The sequence below is a fragment of the Chroicocephalus ridibundus genome, chromosome 2, assembly GCF_963924245.1.
Source record: "Chroicocephalus ridibundus chromosome 2, bChrRid1.1, whole genome shotgun sequence".
Taxonomy (NCBI): domain Eukaryota; kingdom Metazoa; phylum Chordata; class Aves; order Charadriiformes; family Laridae; genus Chroicocephalus; species Chroicocephalus ridibundus.
In genome coordinates, this window is record NC_086285.1 from 14,859,438 (window position 1) to 14,882,807 (window position 23,370).

At 38.7% G+C, this 23,370-nt stretch overlaps 1 long non-coding RNA gene across 1 annotated transcript; it reads right to left on the reverse strand.

Moving 5' to 3' along the window:
* Positions 1-1,223: 1,223 nt before the first annotated feature.
* On the reverse strand, positions 1,224-9,336 carry LOC134511086 (uncharacterized). The gene is made up of 3 exons (XR_010069791.1): positions 9,290-9,336; positions 2,934-3,119; positions 1,224-1,846 (listed from the first exon to the last, which is right to left on the reverse strand). It is a non-coding gene; the product is annotated as an uncharacterized LOC134511086 (long non-coding RNA).
* Positions 9,337-23,370: the final 14,034 nt, after the last annotated feature.

Below are 23,370 nucleotides of genomic sequence, written 5' to 3' on the forward strand. Positions count from 1 at the left end.
AAGAATACATTTTGAATGGAAAGATTTCTGAACATATTGCCTATTTTTTAGTATAAAAAGTAAAGGATGAAGTTATTGACCCCATTTTAAATTAAGTTGGTGTTGCTTTGGGGAAAAACAGTTTGGGCTTCAGGTTCATTGTATGACACAGATGATGTCATCACTGTCAGAGTTTGTGAGGAGGCACAAACCTCTCAACTTCAATGTCAAATCCATTCTCAACAAGTCAGTTAAATTCCTTGTATGCATATTCATCATATACTTTCATGCTGGACCACCCGAACTGAAATTAGTCAATATAACACTGTATGCACGTGAACATGGGTTCGAAAACAAAAGCAAGTCACGGACTGCGGATATTTTTCTTAATCAAAATTCAGCATTTTTGGTGGGTGACATATTCTACCTTCCATCTGCTGAAACCAAACATGGAAACTAAACTTTCCAAAAATCTCGGTGTTGTCCGATATTAACTGATCTTGAGGGAAACTTGTATCCATTTAAAAAAATTATGTCAATTCATGTCAAATTATTGACAAATTCTATAAAAGCAAGGAATGGCACTGAAGTTCTGAGGTAAATATATCACACACACCCCAATATAATAATTATTGGGAAATTTACCAAAAATTTCCCTATATTCCTATATCTTTCTTTTTTTTTTTTTTTCCCCCAAAAAAGTGCAGAGAATTGATGACATTTCCTTTGCCATGGCCTTGGTTCATGCATTATGCTTCAAATTTTGCACTACTAGACATAAGTGCTATTGTGCTAACTTCATTTTACACTGGCAAAGACTTTGGCCAGACACATTAGAAATTCTTATAGCTCTGACCAAACCTTCTCCTAGTGCTACAGAAATATGCTGTGTAAAAATAGCCTTGCTTGTTATTCAGTACCAAAAGAGTTAAGCTGGGACAAAAATGTACTCTCTGAATCAGAGAAGTATTTTTGGAGACACTACTTTGGAAAGGGGAAAGCTTGCTTGGATTTTGTTTAAACTAAACCCAGTGTTGTATTGACATGTCTGGATTAGGTTTTCAGTGCGTTTTTCCAACCTGTTGGACATCTTCCACAAATTACAAAAAGACACCACAAACAGAAGTGAAGAGAAAGAGAATGTTACTTTTGTGCACAAATTTCTCCCCAGGGGTTTATAAAGAGGGTCCGCACACATTTTTGTGTAAAGATACAGGACAAATTTATTACAACAGAGAGGAGCAGTAAAAGCAAATTTATTATCATTTTTATCATTCCTGGCAGTTCTTCCAGCAGACAGCCCATGTCCATGAACTGTGTAAGGTTTTTCTGTGGCTCAGAACTTCCACATCGGAGCAGGTTTGGGAACCGAAATTTACTGCTCCTCTCAAAGTGGTCTAAAAGAATCCGTCGCCTCTTCTGGCATAGGCTGTGCTGCTGCACGCAAAATCTTAGAAAGAGAGGATCTGAGGGAGGATTGCTTTTTCCAGAAGCAAAATAAATTTCTTTTCCTCATGAGTTTAACTGAAAAACTAGATAGTTTACTGAGGGGTGGTTTGTCATTTTGTTGGCTTTTTTTTTTTTAATTGCTAGTTGCCTTTCCTCAGTTTGAAGATTCTTTTTCTATCTGTTAGCTCTGGATCATTTGTATTCAGTGCCACTGACACAACAGCTCAATGTCTGAGGACAGGTGCTGGGAGATAACAGCAGCCTCACAAAAAGCAGAATCCCCTGAGTCAATCGTTGCTCCAGAAGCAGCAAGTCCAGTGATTCACGCTGCTGTCACACGGCATTCCTGCAATATCTTCTTCACTCTTGAAGCAAGCCAGTCACCCACCATCTAAGAACTGAAGAAACATCTTCAGTCCTAGGAATGAGAAAAATCCAGAAAAAAAAATAGTATTTTTCCATTGCAGTTATTATTCCTGATCTGATCTGCAGGCATTTCTGATTTATTCCTTCTGGGTCTAACCGAAAGCGTGTGTCACTGAGTATGGCAGCTCAAACAACTGCGTCGTTATGCAGTTCAGGGATAAGGGGTTTCAGTTAAGAGCTAAAAATATATCCCTGTTAGAAAATAGTATCTTTCTAAAATCAGAACTCTTTCTGTGACAGATCAGAAGATTCCTTTACCATTGACTGGTCATATTGACCAAATTTTGCCCTTTTATTTGGAGTATGAAGACTCCAAATGGTTATGCCTTATTGTAACATCCCCCACTTGGTGCTCAAATCCCAGATTCCGTCCACAGCTGAAAGCTGACCTGTCATAAAACAGGTGGGTCCAGAAGGAAGGGAATGAGCATAACTAAATATAACTAACTAAATTTATAGCTAAAATCCAAAAATTGCAGGATTTACCCAAAACTCCCAAGCTTAAGAGGTGCCTTTCTGCTGGCTTCAATAAGCTTTGGATACATCTGTTTACAAAATTCATTACAGTGAGTTTCATTACAGTATTCTCCAGCTCTCCTACAAAGAGAAACATCCAGAAGTGAACTGCTTTTGACGTGAATCTTCACCAACACTACCTTTTGGTGGACCGTGAATACAACCATAATATTACATCATTGTTTTCAAGTTCCCCCTGAATTCAGATGCTGTTATTTTTCCACAGTCTTCTAAATCATCAAGAATTAAATAACTCTTATTTTTCAAAAAAAAAACCCAACCCTACTAGAGTACATTGAATGGCACAAGTAAATGCACTTAGAGACACAACTCTGAAACTTCACCACTTATGCAACAGAGAGATGATGCTGGCACGAAAATTAAAAAGCACCAGGGATGCCTGGATATTATGATATTTTGATTCCAGCTACCAAACCACAGAGATCACAGAGACCTTCTGGATTCATAAGCAATCGCCCACTTCAGAAAGCATTTGGCTTTTCTCACAGGGATGCAATTCCCTTTCCCTGAGGAGGAAAATGAACACACAGCACAGCACCCACCTGCAGTGTGGAACTTCACTGGAACAAATTGGACTCCTCCACTCATTTTCCTGTGCCTGGTAAGCTTCCTGCATGAAGTTTTGGGGCAATAGAGCACTCCCTGCATGTGAGACAATGCTTGAAAATTTTGGTGCACACTTTACTCAGAAGAAAACCTCAAACCAGGACAGGTAATAATTACTGTGTCTGTGAAGAAGAAAACAAAATCAAGTAAGCATCAATGTCTGCATCAGGAATTAAGAAAGTGCATGAGTAAATTGATGAGTTTCTCTTTTACTTATCATGATGATTGCATGCATGTATGCACTGGATATGCAAATAATTCATACCAATAATTTTATAAGAGCTTTTCCAATGTCTTTAAAAGAACTTAAAAACTGGACCAAATTCAGGCAACAGAGAAAATTGCCAAATTTGAAGGATTTTTACAGGCAGTTTATGCATGGAAGGAAAGATGCCCCCCCCTACAACTTGCTGAAAACATTCAAGGAGAATCCTTATTCTTCTAACTAATTGCTATTTTTGTCAGAAATGTAAGCGTTTGTCATGGCACATCATAAATTACTGATAACATATCATCAGTGAACACTTGTAAGTGAGATAAATGTAGAAAGTATTTATACTGCTTCCAGACCAATTAACACTCTGCCACCCTTCACCACCCAAGTTTGCTGGTATTTGAGTTATTGACAAACTGAAGCTGCTTGTCTTTAAATAATCTTTGCTGTTGTAGGGTATTATTATCCCAGATGCATTTTAGAACTACAAATCGGAGTCAGTTACGAAATTCTCCCCCAGCTCCCTCAAAAGGGGCCCTTGTTGATTTCTCAAGTACTTCGGCAGCCAGCGCCCGCAGTTGTTCTATGGAAAGACGTGACTCATGCCCAATTCATTCATTTAAAATTCTCTCCAGCTCAATAACTTCTGGCAATCGTTCCAGTCCATTCTCTGGGTGACAGAAACACAGGCTGTTTTAGCTGGATGTTCTCTCTGGTTCGTTAAATGGAGGAGCCGGATTATCATTACATTCCTATCAATCAGGTGCTGTTCGCCGAAGATTATAGATGAGCCAGGAAAGAATTGTGGGCTTATTTATTTAACACGAAAAAGCAATACACTGCTTTTACTGCTGTAATGTTGTTTTATACCAGTTGACCATTCAGCCGCTATCAAGTAATTTAGTGGAAATAGGGGAATTTCAAGGCACAGATTCAGTAAATTCCTATAGCACAAACAATTCCTGAACTATTCTAACCTCAGGTCACTCAAATCAATCTTTGAACTTGTATTCCATGAACTCCCGCTTCTCTAGCAAACTCAGACAACCCATCAACTGACTTTGCCCGAGACTGCTTTTTGGAAAGGTAAGTCTGTGTCCTCCAGCAACCATACTGCTTCTTACAACTTCCTTAATGTACACATGGCTTCTCCTGAGAAATGCCAGGCAATGAACAGCTTTTTCGTTAGTGGTCAAGCACAACTGCCCTTTGGCTCGGGAAGAATTGAATCCATGTCCACAAGACTGCAGATTGGACTGTCTTAAAAAGGCCCCTGAAGATAAAGGCAGTGCAGACCAGCCAGGAAAACTGAAAATTGAGTAAACCACATTTTCCGCTATCTCCACTCTCATCCTGTACTACTGGCACGCAAAACTGCTCACTGATCCAAGGGACATCAGAGGCAGACATCTGAAGATGGGGAGACACCTGAATGGGGAGAGGAGGGCAAGCCAGAGCTGCTAGATCACAATATTCCTATTCTGTTCACAATACATGTTGAACTAATTCAAAACCAATCTATCTCCTACCATCTACCGCAGCAAAATGCCATAACTCACCAGCGTCTTCTAGATAGAGCGAAATAGTAAGATAGCATTCATCCAAATGGCATGCCTTTAAATTTTCACAGCCTTTGAGACAGTGTGTCCTAGAGTGCCTTCTCAGATCCAGAAACAGGGAATGTTTTGACACTAATTTGAATATATTATTAAAACATTACTAAGGCTGCGGAAAAAATACATAAGCTGCAATTTTATTGTGCTTTGTGTTTTCCAGTGCCTCCGCTCATCAGTCTGCTAAAAAATGTTAATGGCCCAGACAAACGTCAAGTGCCAGAAGATCTCCTACACTCAAAATGCAAGACATCCTTTTAGGTTTTTTTTTTGGTAGACCTGCATAATTTTGCATTAAAAATAATACTATTGGATATACAGAAAGAGTACTGAGGAGCCTCGTCCACTTTTTAAATATTTTTTTTGCAAAGCTTACAATGCACTCTAACCACTTAGGATGATCCTGAAACCCTATGCAGCTGGAAGAACACACATATGACCTTTTTTTTTAATTATTATTTATTAAAGATAATATTTGGAAAAGGCTCATTAAAGCTAGTTCAGGTGAGAGCAGAACTTGCAAAAAGTTTTGCAAAACTACCTTTTCAAAATTTGCATTTCATCCCTCTCAGTACCTTTTTGCTGGGATTCATCATACCTATATGTAGCCAGCCAGAAACTGAATGCGTCACCTAAGCTAGGCATCTCTTCTCACTTTTTTTCGTCGTTGAAAAGATACAGTCACTCTACCTTAGGCCTACAATTGAATTCCAGGGTTTGTATTCTTCCTGAGACTGACAATACCATCAAAGGAGCTTTCCAGTGGATCGTGAGGCACTTATGATTCAAAATCCCAATAAAATTAAATGTTAGCTGGGACTCAGCTCTATTAGTAAAGCTCTATTAGTAAAGGGAATCAGGCATTTTAAAAGGCCAGTGTTCCCTTGTGTTTACTGTAGTTTTCACAGTGTGATATTAGAAACTGCACTGCTAAAAACCACATCTATTTTGAAGAAAAAATCATCCTCTTAAAAGGTACTTTTGAAAGATACTCAGCAACGCACTTTCAGAGTGCAAGAACTCCTTGCTCTGGATACAACCCAATAACATCCTGTAGAAACACCAACATCCAACTCATGCAATTGTCTGCAATTTAACCCATTTCAACCAAGACAAAGCTTCTTATCTACGCAAGAGTCACTTGAGAACCACTCACAGCATTCACATGGCAACAATAGTATTGCACTTCAGGGTATTGTTCAAGTAGAAGTAACGTGCAAGTCACACTGAATAGTATTTTCTATTAAGTACTGGCTTCCTCTTTGATGGTTTCTTATAGATACATGCCATTGATTGCTCTGCCACCACTCAGATTTGTGTGTAGATTTTTCTTGGTATTAGACAGGTGTTAACGCCACCTAGGAATGAGAGCATTACTAATTGGGAAATCCTAGTCCGTGGTCTGATTTCGATTCCTATTGATTTTGTGTTTAATTTCCCTCCTTTTTAGAAGAAACCTGAGTATGCAGCATGGGCACGGGTGTGTTACAAAAGGCAGGCAAGAAAAATCAGTAGTGAGTGTTTATTGTTCCTCCTGTACTTTCTCAAGGATGAACTCAAATAGATTGTTTGGAGCAAGGTTAATGAATTTAGATGAGGGTTTACAACAGCTGCCAGCAGATGGGGAGAGGCTGGGGGGAGCAATCTGCCCGAGGTGAAGAGAGGCTCTTAGAGGAGCAGGAAAGCACATGCTGGGAATCCTGCTTTTCTGACAGGTCAAGTGCAATTTATGAGATCAATAAACAGACCTGCCATTATTACGGATTAACCAGGTTTTTCTTCATCTAGAGACTTCTGCAGTACTGGAAAAAATATATAAAATTCTTGGACCTTCTGAAATAGGCAGTCTTAGGGGGAGCGTCAGGAAAGGGGGGAAAAGAGAGACAGAGAATCACCATAGAAATTCAGCTTTTCCTACCCTCTGTTTCACGAAAATATTCCTGTACCTGTACCTCAATACAAGTTTCACCTTTTTTCCGATACCAAACTCATTCATTACACAAAGCACCTAAAGTGACCATCCCACAGAAAAGAAAAAAAAATCATAAAAAGTTGAAGGTCCGCTTTTTTATCCTTAGAGAAAGAGAATTTTCCTCACGACCTCTCCATTAAGCTCCCTCCCACCTAACACTTAGATGTGTCTCAGCCTGTTCAGCTCTACACTGAAATGACTAAACAGCCAAGGGCCTCACGCATCTTTATTTTTTATGGTGTTGTGCCCTGCCACAGGTCTTTTATTGTCTGGTAGAGACCATGGTGGAAACGGTTAGCATGCCCTGTCAGAGATGAAATCATGCTCCTTGGCGAGCTTAGGATATGATAGGACAAATATAATGGATCTGGAACAATAGCAGGGTTGAGCAGCCAAATGATGAACACATAGCAAATTCCACTATTATATGCGAGAACACGATGCTAAAGTTCACAGGAGGAGAGAGGTTACATTCATTGAGAAGTGGCATATAGGGGTGATGAGACCACATACCGCTGAAATTATAAACTTAAAAGAATGGCTTGTCTTTTGCTCTGTACTTGTGAAACACTAAGATTCACATAGCATCAATCCTGACGGAGGTTTCTAAGAGCTACCGTAATACCAATAATAAAGAATCCTATTTCTTAACTTTTTAGAACATATTCCCGTACGAAAAAATAATACTGCCTCACTTGAAGCCAACCAAAGCAATGTAAGTTTGGAGAATAGGTATTATAAGCACAAACAGAATAAAACAAAAATGACAGCTCTTGCTTTGGACCAGAAACCAAACTATCATTGCTTATAAGTTGGTTGCTAGGTAGGACAAGGCATGAACCTCATGGCAATGTTTGATTTAAGTTACAATGGGAAATATTTTCTTGTGAAGAATTTCATTCAAGCAAAAAAGCATTTTGTAAGAAAAGAAATTGAAGTCCTCTAAACAATATCCATATACATATATATATAGATATATATGTGCATACACACACATATATATAGGATATCCTCTATATATATATATGTAGGACACATATATATATATGCATACACACACATTTAATTTTGTGCTCCAAGATTCCGGTATATGTGTGTTTATGGGGAAAATTCTACTACCTGAAAAATCAGAGAAAGACAAAGGAACAATATCTAAATGTCAGTAAACATTTTTACAGCTATTTTAAGTAAACATCCTGTGTTGCTGAAATGCTAATTATTTGTTTAAGGAAAATGAAAAATAACAGTTTATTTAATTAAATAAATTTCAGTTTCAAAATAGACCAAGATCACACACACCATCTGGCTTGTCTTATTCAGGTATACTATTCATTCACTTTTATCCAAATTTATCCCTGAGATCAGATGCCACTATAATCCGAGTACAAATATGAGCATATAAGTATTCCTGTGTATTTGCAAACTTTCATAAGTGTCATTACAATTATTGTGGCTGTCTTGTTGCCCGTGCAATCCTTTATTTTTGACCCTTCACTTTGAGGGCTTCAACAGACCAAGCAGTAAGAAAATAAAATATGCAATTTGAAAGAGTCACATGGTTTTAAGATGTAGTATTTCCTAGGTGTTTTTATAATGGTAGGCATGTAGGCTACTACAGCCATCACAAGATGCTGGAAGGGAGGTTCCAAGCTTACAGCCAGGTGTTGTACTTCTGTCCTTACATCGTCAGCCCCAAGGCTCCTACCTTCACACACTCATATTCCTATATCTGCAATTTCAAGTAACTACTTCCCTTGTCTAGTGCATTATCCATATGTCTCCTATTTTCCCCACAGAAAACCTCTACCCAAAAGTCTTTCCACACTTCAGTGCCCAACCTTGTGTTGTTTAGCTTCCCATTACAATCCTAATTTTTTCCTCTACGGACTCATTCTCATCCACAGAATCCCCGTTTTCATCATCTAGGAAGGATAAATTTTTGATAAGACTGAACATGCAGAACAGAGGAGACTTGGATGGATTTCTGTCCCCAAATCACGTATGGTTCATCATTGTTTCAACAGTTCTCCAGTGCTGGAGGTGGCAGATCTGAGACAGCTTTAATCTTATTTTAGTATTAGTAGTAATGGTATGGTGACATAAATTTGAGCGTAAGCTGGCCATCAACTAAAGGTCTACAGTGCCAGCAGCTACAACATCCTTGTTTCAATGATCAAGCTCCTGTGCAAGCTATGAAAGCTAGCTCCTACACATTCCGCATCATATCCCGTTTGCAGTGTTACACGCTTTGCAAAACCTGGTTTGCAGACACAGTGGTGGCATTAAGTCACTTCATCCTCCTGCAGTCCAAGTTTCGATTTCTGTGTTACACCACTTAAGGTATGCCATAATGCATTCTGAACAACAATATATTTGTACAGATATTTAAATTATCTTTGTTCTTGGCACAAAACTAATTACGGTACTACAGAGCTCAGCAGGGTATTAAAAGCCACCTGAGAACCTGGTAACTATCCAAGCTATTTGCCTCACCTGAGTCCCAGATCACTGCATCTGCTGCAAGTACTCCAGTCAGCTAATCACTGTGAGACAGACCCTGCATGATGCACAGTTTGGAAGGTTACTGAAAAACAGAAAAAAGTGAGACGTGCTGTATTCCACAAAATATTTCTTAAGAAAAAAAAATTTTAGGAAGAGTGCAATAAGAAAAAAATATATCATCACAAGTAGCACTGGTCTCTCTGCAAGTCTAGGGGACTTACATATCTTGCAGTTTCAAAAACTCTGCTTTAAATGTATTTGCTATAAATTCTACATCTCAGGTTACTCATCAATAGGCTCAAATGTAGCTGCAGTACAGAGGTGCGGTATCATTTCATAGACAGGAAAGGCGTGTGAGGAAAGAAGCTGTAGTCTTTTCTTAAAAAATAATGCAGGGTAAATAATTCCCCACCTGCTTTGGTACGTTGTATTTTTCTGGGATTTTTTTCGGTTATTTTCCCTGTCTTTTCTATGGAGTTATTTTTAAAGTTGAGTCACTTGCAAATCACGTTGTTTCAAGTGCAGAAATATGTTCTCAGTTATGAGCGTTTTCCCAAGTGGTAGATAGTGTTGCTATTAGTTATTCATGCACGTGTTTTACAACAAGTTTTTGTCTGAGGCTGAGGGCTGCAGGCCTGTTTGTTCTTCACAGTATAAAGCCAAAATTCTTCAATGAATGAGCTTATAACACAGTTTGAAAGGCTAATGAATGGTGAGGATACAGTGGGTGGTGTGAGAAGAATTGGACTATCCTTCATCTAAATATGTGGTACTGCTTGCCTAATAGATTCTTGTATTATTTATTTAGGCTGTTACTTTAAACTGCCTTCCAAAAATCATTTCACTGTGTGTACTTTCATCAGCTTGTGGATTTTGGAACTGTGGGAGAACAAGAGGGAGAACCTGTGGAATCTCAAGGCAGGCAGGAATCCCGTCAGAACTAAAACTTGCTGGTGGAAGTCGTCTTAGAGCGCTTAGATGCTAATGAACAGGAGACATCTCATTGTCACAGGCTGCTCTGGTAGTAGAACAACCATCATGGAAAGATTCAGGTTGCTGTGGAGTTATATAGCAAAAAGGTCTGAGAGTTAGAAGACTAGAGACATATTCCTGTCTTCTCTACTGTTGTTTTACTCTGCATTTCATTTCAACATTTTGAAAATGAAATGCTTCATCTTCAGCATTTGAAATGGTTTTCCACATCGTAATTAAGCCGTATTTTTCAAGGGGTTAAAAAAGCATGGGGAAAAATTGTCATTGCTTCATTTAATCCAAAGTACTTTTCTCTGGTTTGATGTTATGTCCTTTTATCAAGAAGAGTTGTAAAGATTAGTTATCCAAACAAAAATTCAGTTACTAATGAATATAAATAAACATGGAGCTAGAATTAACTAAATGCAAACATATTTTTCAGTTAAAGAATAAAATAAAAATATTTTTTTTCAAAATTTTGTTACATAATCTACAGTTAAAACTACAGCTGCAGATAAACTTTCATAAATTTAGATAGATAAAGACTCTGAAGACTGCCTTTATTGATCTACTTTTATGCAGTCCTAGAAGCTGGTATGAATAAAGTTTCCCATCCCAGGGTTTGGGGTATTTTCATTGTTTTTCCATGATTATTGCAATCTACAACTTCAGATAGTCCGCTTCTTTAATATCCTTATCTTCCTACCATGTAGGGGTATGTATGACGTATGAGATAAAAAGAAGGTGGAGTTCCTCACCAGCAGAGAAGAGCATTCCTCCGGGCTTCACCTTTTTTCAGGCACTTGAAAATTCACCATTCAGTCTAAAGCTACTCAATAGGATCCCTCAATCCCAATATAAGCATCTCTGGAGTGAGATTCACCCATCTGAAGTAAAGGATCCAAAGCAGGTCATCTGAATTACCCTCCATTCATTATAGGGCAGCCTAGATAGTACATTGTGAACTTTTGGAAAGCAAATTGATGAAAGCAAAAGATCAAAATAATTGCTTCTCTTGCTGTGCAATGTTTGCCTTCAGCAACATGCAAACAAGCATGAGATTTATGCAGCAAAATACCTTCATTTTCTGCAGAAGTTTTAGAGTTCCTGGGCTAAAAAGTGTGGCCAAAAGTTAACAGAACTATTTGTCAGCGATGCTCATGGACTTTTTTGTATACACAGTTAGTGTCAATGGCCATTTTTCTAGGCTGCAAATACAGACCGAACTATTCCCTTTATTATTATACTTGACTCTTACCTGTAAGGGTTTTTTTTCTACAGCTCCAAGAATTCAAAAAGTAATGCTATATTGGCAGAAACATAAAAGAGTTTTTCTGTTCTTACAAATTTTCAGTGACAGGACCTGTGTGCTGCATCTTCTTACGATAAACAAATACACAAAAAATAGCCTCCTAGTGCTCCACCTTAAAACATAAACCTTTCCATGGTGCTTCCTTTTAAATGCTGAGTGTTCATAGTCCTACTTAGGTCAGCCATCCTGTGTGGGTTCCGCATTACCTCCCTGCCTTCCTCCGCTTAGTAAAAACTGCTGTGCTCATTGAATTATTAAGACTTCCATCCAGATCTGTCCTCTATACTTACAACATTATTACATAATTGGAAAATGATATAGCAACAGTCTGTGAGCAGAAAAAATCAATATACCTTGATAATGAGATCTGTCCTACGTGTTACTAATCAATTATTTAAAAAAAAAAAATTACATTACAGGAGGTGCTGCACATGTTACTAATCTTGCAAGCCAATGTTTTGTATTCCTATTTTACTAATAAGGTCTTGTGAGGAAGGGTGAACTCTGTTTATACCATCATTCATCTTCATTTCATATCCTGCCAAGTTCCTAAGCAAGGACAGAAGGGCATGAAGCTTTTGTAAAATAATAAACTATTCCTTACTCAGAACATTGATGATATTATCTCTACTTCACTGATAGAGCATCTGCTTTCTACCTCATTAATCACAAACATTAAAATGCTATAAACCCTGTTCTTGAATCTTAGAGAAACAATATTTAGCTTATTTTGGTCTTATCTTTTTGACAAAATCTGTTCTGCCTACTGTAATGGCAGAATTGTTTTCCCCTTCATGTCCTTATAATTTGGTATATCTATGTAGAATTCAGCAATCTATACAAAGTAATTTTTCACTCTTCTTTTGATCAGATTACTTCGTTTTTGAAAAAAATAAACCCCGATGACATGCAGATTAGTCAGATTCTCTGTGGTAGTAATTTTCTTTTTATTTTTGCTTTTTTAAGTCTTATAATACACAAGAAGAACACCTGGACTAACAATATGCCATTTAGACCTTGACCTGTGCTGGGTGCATTATGACTGCACTGCCTCAAGAGAAACAACAGCAGGAGGAAATTCTGAAACCTCAGTCTGAAGTCATGTTTGGTTCCCCTTTACTCTGGTGTCCCCAGTAAAAAAAGTTAGAGTTTTATTATTAACTTCTGCAGCTCACAAGATAATTCATCGTCCTCTCTCAAAATGATAGAAAGTAGTTTACAAGTATGTAGTCAGGACCGCAGGCAACTACCATCAGGAATACAAAGAGAAGACACTTTTCTAACAATTCGCCACTTTTTTCTTTTTATTCCTCTCTAATAATGCATTTTTTCAGTCACACTTCAACCATACGAGACTTCAGATATGGTAAGTCATGTGTGATACCTGGCGAAGAAGGAACAGAGAGCATGGCAAGTTTCCGAACAGGTGGTAAGGTTTATTCAGATGCATAATATGATTTACAAAGTTCTTGGTATGCTGAATTTGAAGCTATTATTCCTCATCAGAACAATGATAAATATTTTTAAAGCTTCCTTAGAAGGTCAGTGTTAGGGATTTTTAAGTGCCTTGAAATGGCTATTAATTTACATTATAATCCAATGTCTAGAAGTATTTGATTACTTAACTGAAAGCTGTAACTACTGTGAGAGTCAAGTTGTCAGTGATCACCTCATACTTCTATGAGGCCTATGTCTTTTATAAGGGAAGGCAAATGATTTATGACTAAGGTGAACAGCTGGAGAATGAAACTAACCCTTTTTTTGTCTTTTCTTAAACCGTGTTTCTTCACATTTGTTTTGATGTCAGTGTTTTGGATATAACACCAACAAAGACACCAACAAAGACAAAAAAGATACAGAGTGATTTGCAACTAACGGCAGCCATAGGAAATGCCATGTAAAAGGGTGCAAGGTCAGCCTTGAAAACCAATGCTCTCTTGTCCCAAAGTTACACCCAAGAAGAATTAACACATGAACAACCGCATGGATCTTGAATGCATTTTGATTCACTACGCACACGTTAATCTGGCTCAGGAGCCCACAGCTGAGATAACACTTAAAATTGCTGAGTGCTGTAAGCCTGGGAAACCGAGAAGATGACAGAAATAACTTTTGCTAATAAATGATTTTTATTATCATTCTCTCCACCCAAATACCTAAACTGCTGGGGACAAGAATAGGTTGCTGCATAGGGGAATAATTTTTCAATTAATTATAAAGCCAGACAGAAAGATTAATGGAGTTGATGTAAATATTTGACCAAGGCCATTTAGAAAGCCCCAAGGTATCTCTGAAACCAATTGCTGGATATCACAAAATCAAAACTGCAGAGTGCAATTGATTTGGTTCTGGAACTGTTCCCAGCCCTGCCTTGCTTAACAAATAGGTGTAGTTAATAGCACATGTTTACGCAGTGTTCTATAGCTTAGGATTGCAAAGTAATTATGAGTTAGCCTTTCCAATAGCCCAGAAAAGTGAGCAGTTGTTATGCCTATACAAGTACCGAGAGACTGAGAAGATTGCCCCAAACACTTTGCAAGATACGGAAGAGCTTGAAAAAAAACTCATTTATGACACTCAAGCATGGAACTTTAATATAAGTTGATCTTTTTCCGCAACTAAACGTGAATACACACTCCTTTTAAAACTGTGCTGTATTCTAAAACTCTTTCTACTCATTTAGGCCTTCCGTTGGTCAACGTTTGAGAATGTCTCTAAAAGCACTGGTTTTGACCATAAACTGCAGGAACAACAAGGTAGGATTGTGTGTTTAACTGTGCTCTGGAGCCATATGGCCATGTCAGCCCAGCACTACACTGCAGCACATCTCTCCGGTCTCACACAGCTTTGACGAAGTCGTCGTTTGCAGGCAGACGAGCTGCCAGCAGCTCGGGCCGGCGGAAGGCAGACCCGCGTTGGCGCGCTCCAGCCAACCTGCACATCCTGCCAGCGCAGGATGCCTGCAGGAGCAGGCACAGCACCCTGCAAACCTCACCACAGGGTTTCTAGTTCAGTGCTGCCTTGTGTCCTGGGCTGCCCGAGCTGCACAGCTGTGTGGTACCTCCGCTTTGGACGACCACACGAGACGGTGCTGACCACAGGGACGGTGCTCCCCGGACCATCCTTTAAAACTTCGTACCCAAAGTTTGTTCCTTTAATTAATGCTTTCTACACCTCAAACCTTTCCCTCTCCCATTTGTTAAGCAACATACCATTAAGGAACTGTGCCAGGCTCAGGACCGGTATCCTTGGATTCATGGTGTCTATTATATTCTTTGTTAAGTAATGCTGAACACATCTATAAATGTAAGCTCATGAAAAGGGAAGCTGCTGCCCCACTACGTATTTCCAGATTTCTGCAAAGCTATCATTATCTCACAGAACATTTCACATTGCAACAAATATTTCTGGCTCATAGGAGTTTCTGGAACAAGAAAGAACATGTAGGTGTTGTGAAAGTCTCTCTGTGTTTTCTTCAACTAACAAAGAAATGTGTCCTCTTACTGAAATCTCTGTCCCATGGCTGGACAAATAGCGCACTCCAAACATTGCAACAGCTGGAATGCCACAGTATTCCTGTCACCACCAGCCCTACAAACCACAACCAAAGCAAAACCAAGGCTCCTCCTGGCTAAACTGGTTGGAGTTACGCTAAGCTATTCTCAATATAGAACTGGCAATAAGTAATTCCCAAACGCTGATAATAACAGTAATAAAAAGAGTGACAGTAATCACAATAGTAATAATAATAATTATTACAATAATGATACAGCTACATACCTCAAGCTGCATTTAAAATAGCTTAAACAGAATAGAACTGATAAAACCAGATTCAGCATGTCACAGTCTGATGCATCCGCCCAGGAAATTCAGAAACACTTAGCTCACCGCAAAGCAAAAAGAAAACAATGAAAACACTTGCAACAGATTCTTGTTAATGGGATATTTATGGGCCAGTGCTTAAACTGGGGAAAAGAAGAAGCCAGAAGTGCTGATTATTGTTCTTTAAAAGCTAAAGTCTTGTTTTTCAGTATTTCCAAATTATGACACTGAAAAGTTTAGTGAAAGCTATAATCCATTAATAATCACAAAAATGGGAAGTTAAAATAAACCAGGCGAGCTGAGGGAAAGCCTCAGCCAGTGTAAATCAGCAAAGTTACGCTGACATCAATGGAATGATATCAAATTACACCCACCATGCAACTGGCAAAAAGAGCAAGGAGGAAAGAGAATGTAGTTTTGTATACAGGGATGTCTGAAAGTTGAAGATAGGCAATTAAAAAATACTATATGAGATACATAAACCCAGACAATTCATAATTATTTCAAACTGGAGGAGTAGAATGTTATGAAGACAGATATTGTACCTAGGACTTTTAGGCAGAATTCAGGTTCTCATGTTGGCTACTGAGGTGTGGATAATATTTTCTACTAGATTAAAGTTATCTTGTCCTTTCACTTGAATATACAAAGATATTCACCCAGGTGAATCCATGGAACTATTTTTTTACTATTCTGTGTGAAAACTTCTGACCCCCAGGAATTCTGGGATCCACTCTTGCAGAACATGCAAACAAATGTTCAGAAGAATTAAAAATACAAGAAAAAATAAACCTTTCTATTAAGCTACTTATGCAAATACTGTCAAGACACAGTATCTCCTAAGCTTGAAAGACATCTGGCTTCTTCAGAATGTTTTTCTCAACAACGATTTTCAAAACATCATGCGTTCACTTAATTGCTTTATTGCAAGATTTTCATCAAGGTGAGATTCATGTCACCTGACTTTCAAAGTCTATGATGAGTGTCCCACTCAGTCTGACACAGTCAGCACAGAAGAGTATGGTTCTTCCAGAAATCTTTGCAATATCAACCAGCCTTGTGTGGATGTCCTGCATACCGTACGGCATCTGAAACAGCACCTGACTCTTGTGTTTAGCAAACTCTCTCCTACGGTCAGGTTTAACTTGAGGATTCAGACCCCTACATTTAGGGATGGGTGAGTGAGTTGTGCAGCTAAGCCATCATGACAGTCTGGGGATGGGTGGATGCTCTCAGCTGGGATTTGATACTTAAAGATAGGTGCCTAATACTGTTTGAGATGGCATAGGATACCCTAAGATTTCCAGACAGGCATGTCGGGTTTGACGAGGACCTCAGGGAGAATAGCCTCATTCTTAGAGAAGCACCTGGAAGTCAGGCAAAACATCCTTTTTTTATTTTTTTTTTTTATAAATGCCATGAGATGCTAGTCCTGGGTATCTGAATCCCAACTCAGGCCCATGCAGTCACTAGAGACTTTAGGGCGGTTCAGCTGCCGGCACGTAGGCGTCTGCCTTGTAGTGAGACCAATCAACTCCAAAGCTCCATGCACTTCAGATTGAAATTCCACTGTCCGTAACAGAAGTTTATAAACCCATCTTACAGGTGAACACGCATATGCACCTAAATTTAGGTGTCTGAATCTTCAAGGTCATTCTCCATAGCTAATGGAGATAAACAGGCACTACTACATAGCAGCTATCTGATCTCCTTTAGACCATAAAGCTGCATTAAAATGAACTTTTTTCAAGCAGAAACATTTTAATGGGAAGTTCTACTCATTAAAAAAAAATCAACATTTTGTTTCTAATTCAGGATGGAGCCAGATTTCTAATTCCCAAGGCCTTTTCCAAAATGGAGCTCCAATCCTAAATGTTCAATGCATTCGTTTCCAACATGCATTCATTTAAGCAATATGCTTAAATGTTCCATACATTATTTGATCAGTTTTGTCTTCAATTTTCTTTTCATAAGGGACATATACCTCCAGAAATGTTAGAAATAGCTTTCATTTTTGTGGACACATGCCTTTCAACTCTCCCAGTATCCACAAGACAGAAAGAACGTATTTTCATAGGTAACGGGCTGATACTGTGAGGGGGAAGTCAGTAAGGAAGACTGAAGCGCACAAACACTATGGCTCACAAAAATATGTTTCCACTTAGATGTGACTGAGTATCCCATTTGTCTGCTCTTTTTCTCCTGAGATATCAAATTCTTTACTGTGTCTGAATGTTTTGGATCACAATACCTTTTAGTATTAAAAATAAAGGGCCTCCACAGCTGCCTTTCCTTTTGTGCTTTTTTCAGAATTCTGTTCACTTTCCTCATCCCCCTTCCTCATTTTCCCCCAAACCAAATCCTACCTAATGAAGCCTCTTTTTTTTCAAACGCCACCTGCAGAAATATGTTTTACACTGAAGGTTAATAGGACCCAAGTGTAGGTGTCTTCCCCCTTTACACAAATAATGGCATAAAGGTAAAATTCATATGTTTGCAGTGCCTGTACATCTCACACAGCTCTAGCCGCAGCAAGGTGGAGTTCCCCAACCCCTTGTGCTTACACCAGCATTCGAATGACACAAAACTATTAATAGTTTTTCATCACTGCAGATGACTGGTGTCTGAGGCTTGTTTTAGTTTCTTTCTCTTGATTACTGCCACACAAACTCATCCTTCCCCTCACAGTCGTGGCACTGGGTTCTGGTTTTACGATGCTAAGCCTCTTGGAATTTTTTGCCTATTTTTCTCTGTACCAATGCTCCTCCATGCAGAGGTCCTTACCCCTCCCTAAGGCTGGGGGGAAGAGCTTGCGCCGTGGCTATGGTGGCTGCCCCAAAGGCCCCTGAAGCTGCCAGGTCACCAGGGTGGCAGTGCTTCTCCATCACAGCTCCCTGCTGCCCAGCAACCACCCACCACTCTGTCTGAGGAGCCCAAAGGTGCAGCAGAGCCAGACACAAGTATGATGGGGGAGATTCCTACATAAAGGTCTCCCCTAATGGAATCTGGGGTAGACACCCAAGTCCACTCTTGTTGTCATTTGCGTCCAATAACAGAAAGTAAAGATCTTACTGTGTAAAAAGCAAACAGGCCATTGAACAGGGTCCCTCTTTTCAGTCCAGCTCCACGAGCCCAGTTAAGACTATAGGTGTTTTGCCTAAGCAAAAGCGAGACAGAGAAAATCCACTCCTTTCTTCTTTTTCATCCACATTGAATTGCCATTACCCCTTGCACCATGCATATCTTTTCCTCCTGTCACCACTTCTTACCGGTACTTTGCATCCCTCATAACATGTAGAGGCTTAGTACCAGCACTCTCCAAGATGTTAAGGTGAGCTGAATTGACTCTTCTTGTTGTGGTTACACACTTGAATAGAAAATTACAAGTAAGACTTCCTTGTAAATATACTTGTATTTCCTGCTTTCAGTCTTGGCTGCAACCCAGAAAAACAGAAATGCATGAGAAAACGGAAAAAATGTCATGTTTAGGGAGAAGGAAGGATTACTTTTCTGTATCTTAAAAAAAATCTTTGTTCTCACATTTTACTTTCTTTTCAAAATGTTACAGAGTTCTTTACTGGGAGCTAGCTTGTTTTTCTGCCAGGATATGCCACAGAACAGAAGCAATGAGATTTGCAGCACAACGGTACTTAGAAGCCACAGTCCTGACCCAGCACCCCTTTGTGCTAGGTAACATAGGAACACTTTCACATGCCTCACCCCAAGAACTCGTAACCTAAGGACTAGCAGGAGGTATGTAGCCAGCTCTATTTCAACTGCTGTTTTAGCAACTCCATAAAGTAGCACAGTAAAACTCTTTGAGAGCAATTACCAAATTTTAATCATTTAATAGTTGTAGAGGAAACCTAGGGTGACAAACATATTCCCAGTCTGTGCTGTAAAGGTGAACACACATCTGCAAAGCCATTCCCCGTTTCATGGCACAGACTACGCACAGTGCCAGGTGGCATTAATGCATGGACCTTCATAGACAGCCAGACTGATTGAATTCAACTACTGGTTTTCTGCTTTGATTTACCCCAAGCAAATTAAGTATGTGACTTATCATCTTTGACAGGAGCTTTTTTCAATTTGACCACCTGGTAATCTGTGTTAAAGGTGGACAATGACAGTATTTATTGTCATTTAACCTTGGAGTTGCAGAGGATGTAAACAGAGTAGAACAGAAGACAGAGTAGACAATCTGAAGACCCTTTTGTGCTGGAGATGCTCATGCCAACGATCACAGAAACTTCTTCTTGGCTTAGTGTAAGGACTAATATTTCACTATCACTCCAGAACTTGCTGGCAGTAAACCCAAGAAGAGGCAAACAGATTGGGCTCTATTGAAGATTCATCTAAAAAGACACTTCATGCTGGAGAAAGAAGTCCTGCCAAACATCCTGTAAATTATAGTCATTTTATTTACTATCTTTGATCAAATGGTCTATGTCGTCACTCTTAAAGCTTCTTCTGCTGAAGAATTTACTGTTAATTTTATTTTCTAGTTACCAATGAGAACTTTATTTAATCATATTTGCAGTCACTTTGTTTTCCTTTTGGGGATCAGCCTTAAAGATGCTATTTTACCTTGGTCACAGGAAACCAAGTTTGTGCAGGTTCGTTAAGGTTATATCTTGGAGCAGAAACTTGTTTTCGTAATTTCTTCTTTTCTCATTAGGAGCTTCTGTGTTCCTGCATATTTTCTCATGAAGATACTGGTTGATGCAATAAAATCATCTTTTCCCTTCTTTTGTACATGCAGATCTCATGGGCCTTATGAGGCAGAGGATCATCATTGTATCTCTTCCATTTCCATCCTTCCTGTTAATCTCCTTTCTAAAGCATAGATGCACTAACGGCACTCAGTACTATGGCAGGGATGTTACTTATTTACAGTATATCATTCCCTGTTCCTACCTAACTTTCTCTAGTCTTATCCAAGGATATTTTTTTTTTTACTTGTAGCATAACGGTAAAATCATATCCAGACAGGTTTTTACCCAAGTCTGGAAGGCCTTTTTTACCTTTCAGATTGTTGTCTGACACACTGTGAAGCTGACCTGTGTTTTTTCTTCCCAGATGTGTGACTTTTTATTTGGCAGTATCAAAAGCAATATTTTAGTGTTTCTTAGCCAAATAATTCACATTAATCCGTATTATTTATTTATCTTATTAATAACTTTTCTACTAGTCTTTGAGATATATATGTCTTACCAGCATTTATTTTATACTTTCTTTCATATTGCTGACAGAAGTATTAAATAATATTTGGCCTAGAAACACATCCCAGCATGATGAATTCCCATACATAACGCTTGGTGATCTATCAGTAAAACAGTTTTTTATGTCATTTACAGAGTACTATATTATGTTAATAATTCTTTTCTTTCTGACAGTTTCCATACTTCTGTGTACTGTCTACATCACTTTCACCTTCTTTTGTGGCTGGATAAACCTATAACTAACTGCTGTTTGAAAGACATGGGTCTAAAAATAGAGTGAGGTGTAGCTGAATACTTTAGGACACAATGCCCCTTGTTAATTTGCTAAATGAGCGGGGAGGTGGAGCACATGTCTAACATATATTTGAACATTTTCTCAAAACTTCCTGATTTAAAAGAGATCTGAAAGCCCTGAAGGATTTGTGAAATATCCAAATGTCCAATCTACTTAACTTAAGATTCCAGTTTGTGTCTAGTAACCATTACTTCTAGAGTGCCTTCATAGTCATTGTAGAGAGAGCACCGATGAAGGAAGGGAGATCCTGCCTAAGTCAGGAGCTAGATTTCTCTCTTGAAACTGGATATCTAGACTAAAAGAGTTGTCCAGGCTCCCTAGGCAAGGAAGGAGAAATGTGCACCTTCAGACCATTTTAGATTCCCTAATTCAGGTAACAATTTTAGAACGGGATTACTTGTCTCCTGCAAGCAACTATATCTCTCTGTAAAGCCTAGACAATTAGCTTGTATTTAACAGCTAATTTTTTATAAAAGTTGAGATGAATACAGAAGTAGGTGCTTAAGCTCTGATGGATGACAATTCCTGCTAGGGCCTTACAAATGATTCCACCTCCTTCCACTATTACGTGGAGAAGACAGATAGGTGCTCAGTCTTCATCAAGCACTTCACTAGAATTTGTGTGCAAGTGAAACACCTACATTAGACAAGACAAGACATTTACTTTTATCAGGTATTGCTGCAATCTGATTAAATAGATTTCAAGTTTTACAAGTTCTATGTTTCATAAAGTCTTGCTAATTGCATTACTTTTACTACACTTATTATTTTCCACAGCAGCCTTTCCCCAGTTTTGGTTTTTTTCAGTGACATGTCTCTCATTACCTATCAATACCAGCATGTTTTACTGATTTCTGAAGGATTCTTGAAGTTCTTCAGTGTTGCAAGATTTGCGGATAAGTGAAACTGTCCTTACTCTGACTCCTTTGGCACTCAAGGGTGCCAGTCCTGCTGATTTCAGAAAAATATTTAACTTCCATTGTTTATGATTATGGTCCTCCCTATCTGCTGGCTCAGTAGAAAGTATTTCCTTAATACTTTATCATTGGAATACATCATCCTGCTTTTCTTCAGGAACAGATCAAAAAATATTTGTTGAACACTTCCTTTTCTATGTTGTGATTACTACCCTTATCTACTGTCAAACTGATACAATTCTTGAACTATTGTTTGTTCCTGAAACATTTAAGAAATTCTTTACTGATTTTAACCCTTCTGGTCACAGGTCTTCATTGATACCTTGAGTTTTACTGATTGTTTGTTCCAGCGATATTTATTAACTTTTATTAATATAATATTAAACACCTTTTCTTAACCTGCCCTCAAAGCTAGAATATTTTGAGCTTTTGGATCTTAATATCTTATTGCATGGGCACAGAAATGGTTATATGGGGAACCCCTGGGAACTACAGATATAACTGTTAAAGAACAGCCAAAACACAGAGGAGGGAAAGAAGGGACCTGCCTTGTAACTCCACTCCTCTGCAATTTTGCCTAACACCCCAACTGGATGGGGTCTCTGTCATTCTTTGGACGTAACCCCTTCTGGGTAGGATTGTCTCTCTGGATTTATAGCATATCCACATTTGTTACATAACTACAGATGAACTTTAATTGCAATTATAAAATACAAGTAGCACAAAAATACAGACAAAAATACATGAGTCTTGCTACCAAGCCTCCCTTAGTTTCCTCCTGCTGCTTTACACCATCTCTTTCCCGCACACTTGTATATTAAAAGCCTGTTGTCCTTTTATTTTTCAACCAGAATGGTTCTTTCCTTCCTTCATTCATTCATTCCTTCCTTCCTTCCGCTCTTCCACCCTTCCTCACTTCTGCCCTTCCTTCCACTTCCGCTCTTCTGCTTTTCTTTCTTTGTTTTCTTTCTTTCTCTTTCTTTCTTCCTTCCTTCATTCATTCCTCCCTTCCTTTTTTCTTTTGTTCTTTCATTCTTTTGTTCTTTCTTTATTTCTTTATTTCTTTATTTCTTTATTTCTCTTTCTCTCCTTCCTTCCTTCCTTCCTTCCTTCCTTCCTTCCTTCCTTCCTTCCTTCCTTCCTTCCTTCCTTCCTTCCTTCCTTCCTTCCTTCTTTTTTTCTTTCTTTTGGCCATGGCTGCAACATTGGCTTTCTGTTCAGAACACTGAACTAGAAGTTTGTAAAGCTCCTACTGTTTATTTTTCTTAAAGCAGATTTTGCTGTTATCACAAGCTTAGAAACAGAGTGTGTCAGCAGTCTGCATTTCAGTTTTTTCCTTTCAGTTTACCACAGCTGCTCACGTGTCAATCAAAACCACTTGTTATGAATAGACTTGATGCCTGCAGAGATTAACAAATCCAGACCCCATGATGTAATCCTGAGACCCAAGTGGAAGGATATAACATATGGAAGCCAGGTTTTGGTGAACGATAATAGCTTTGCCTATTCTATCCAGATGCATAATAGGT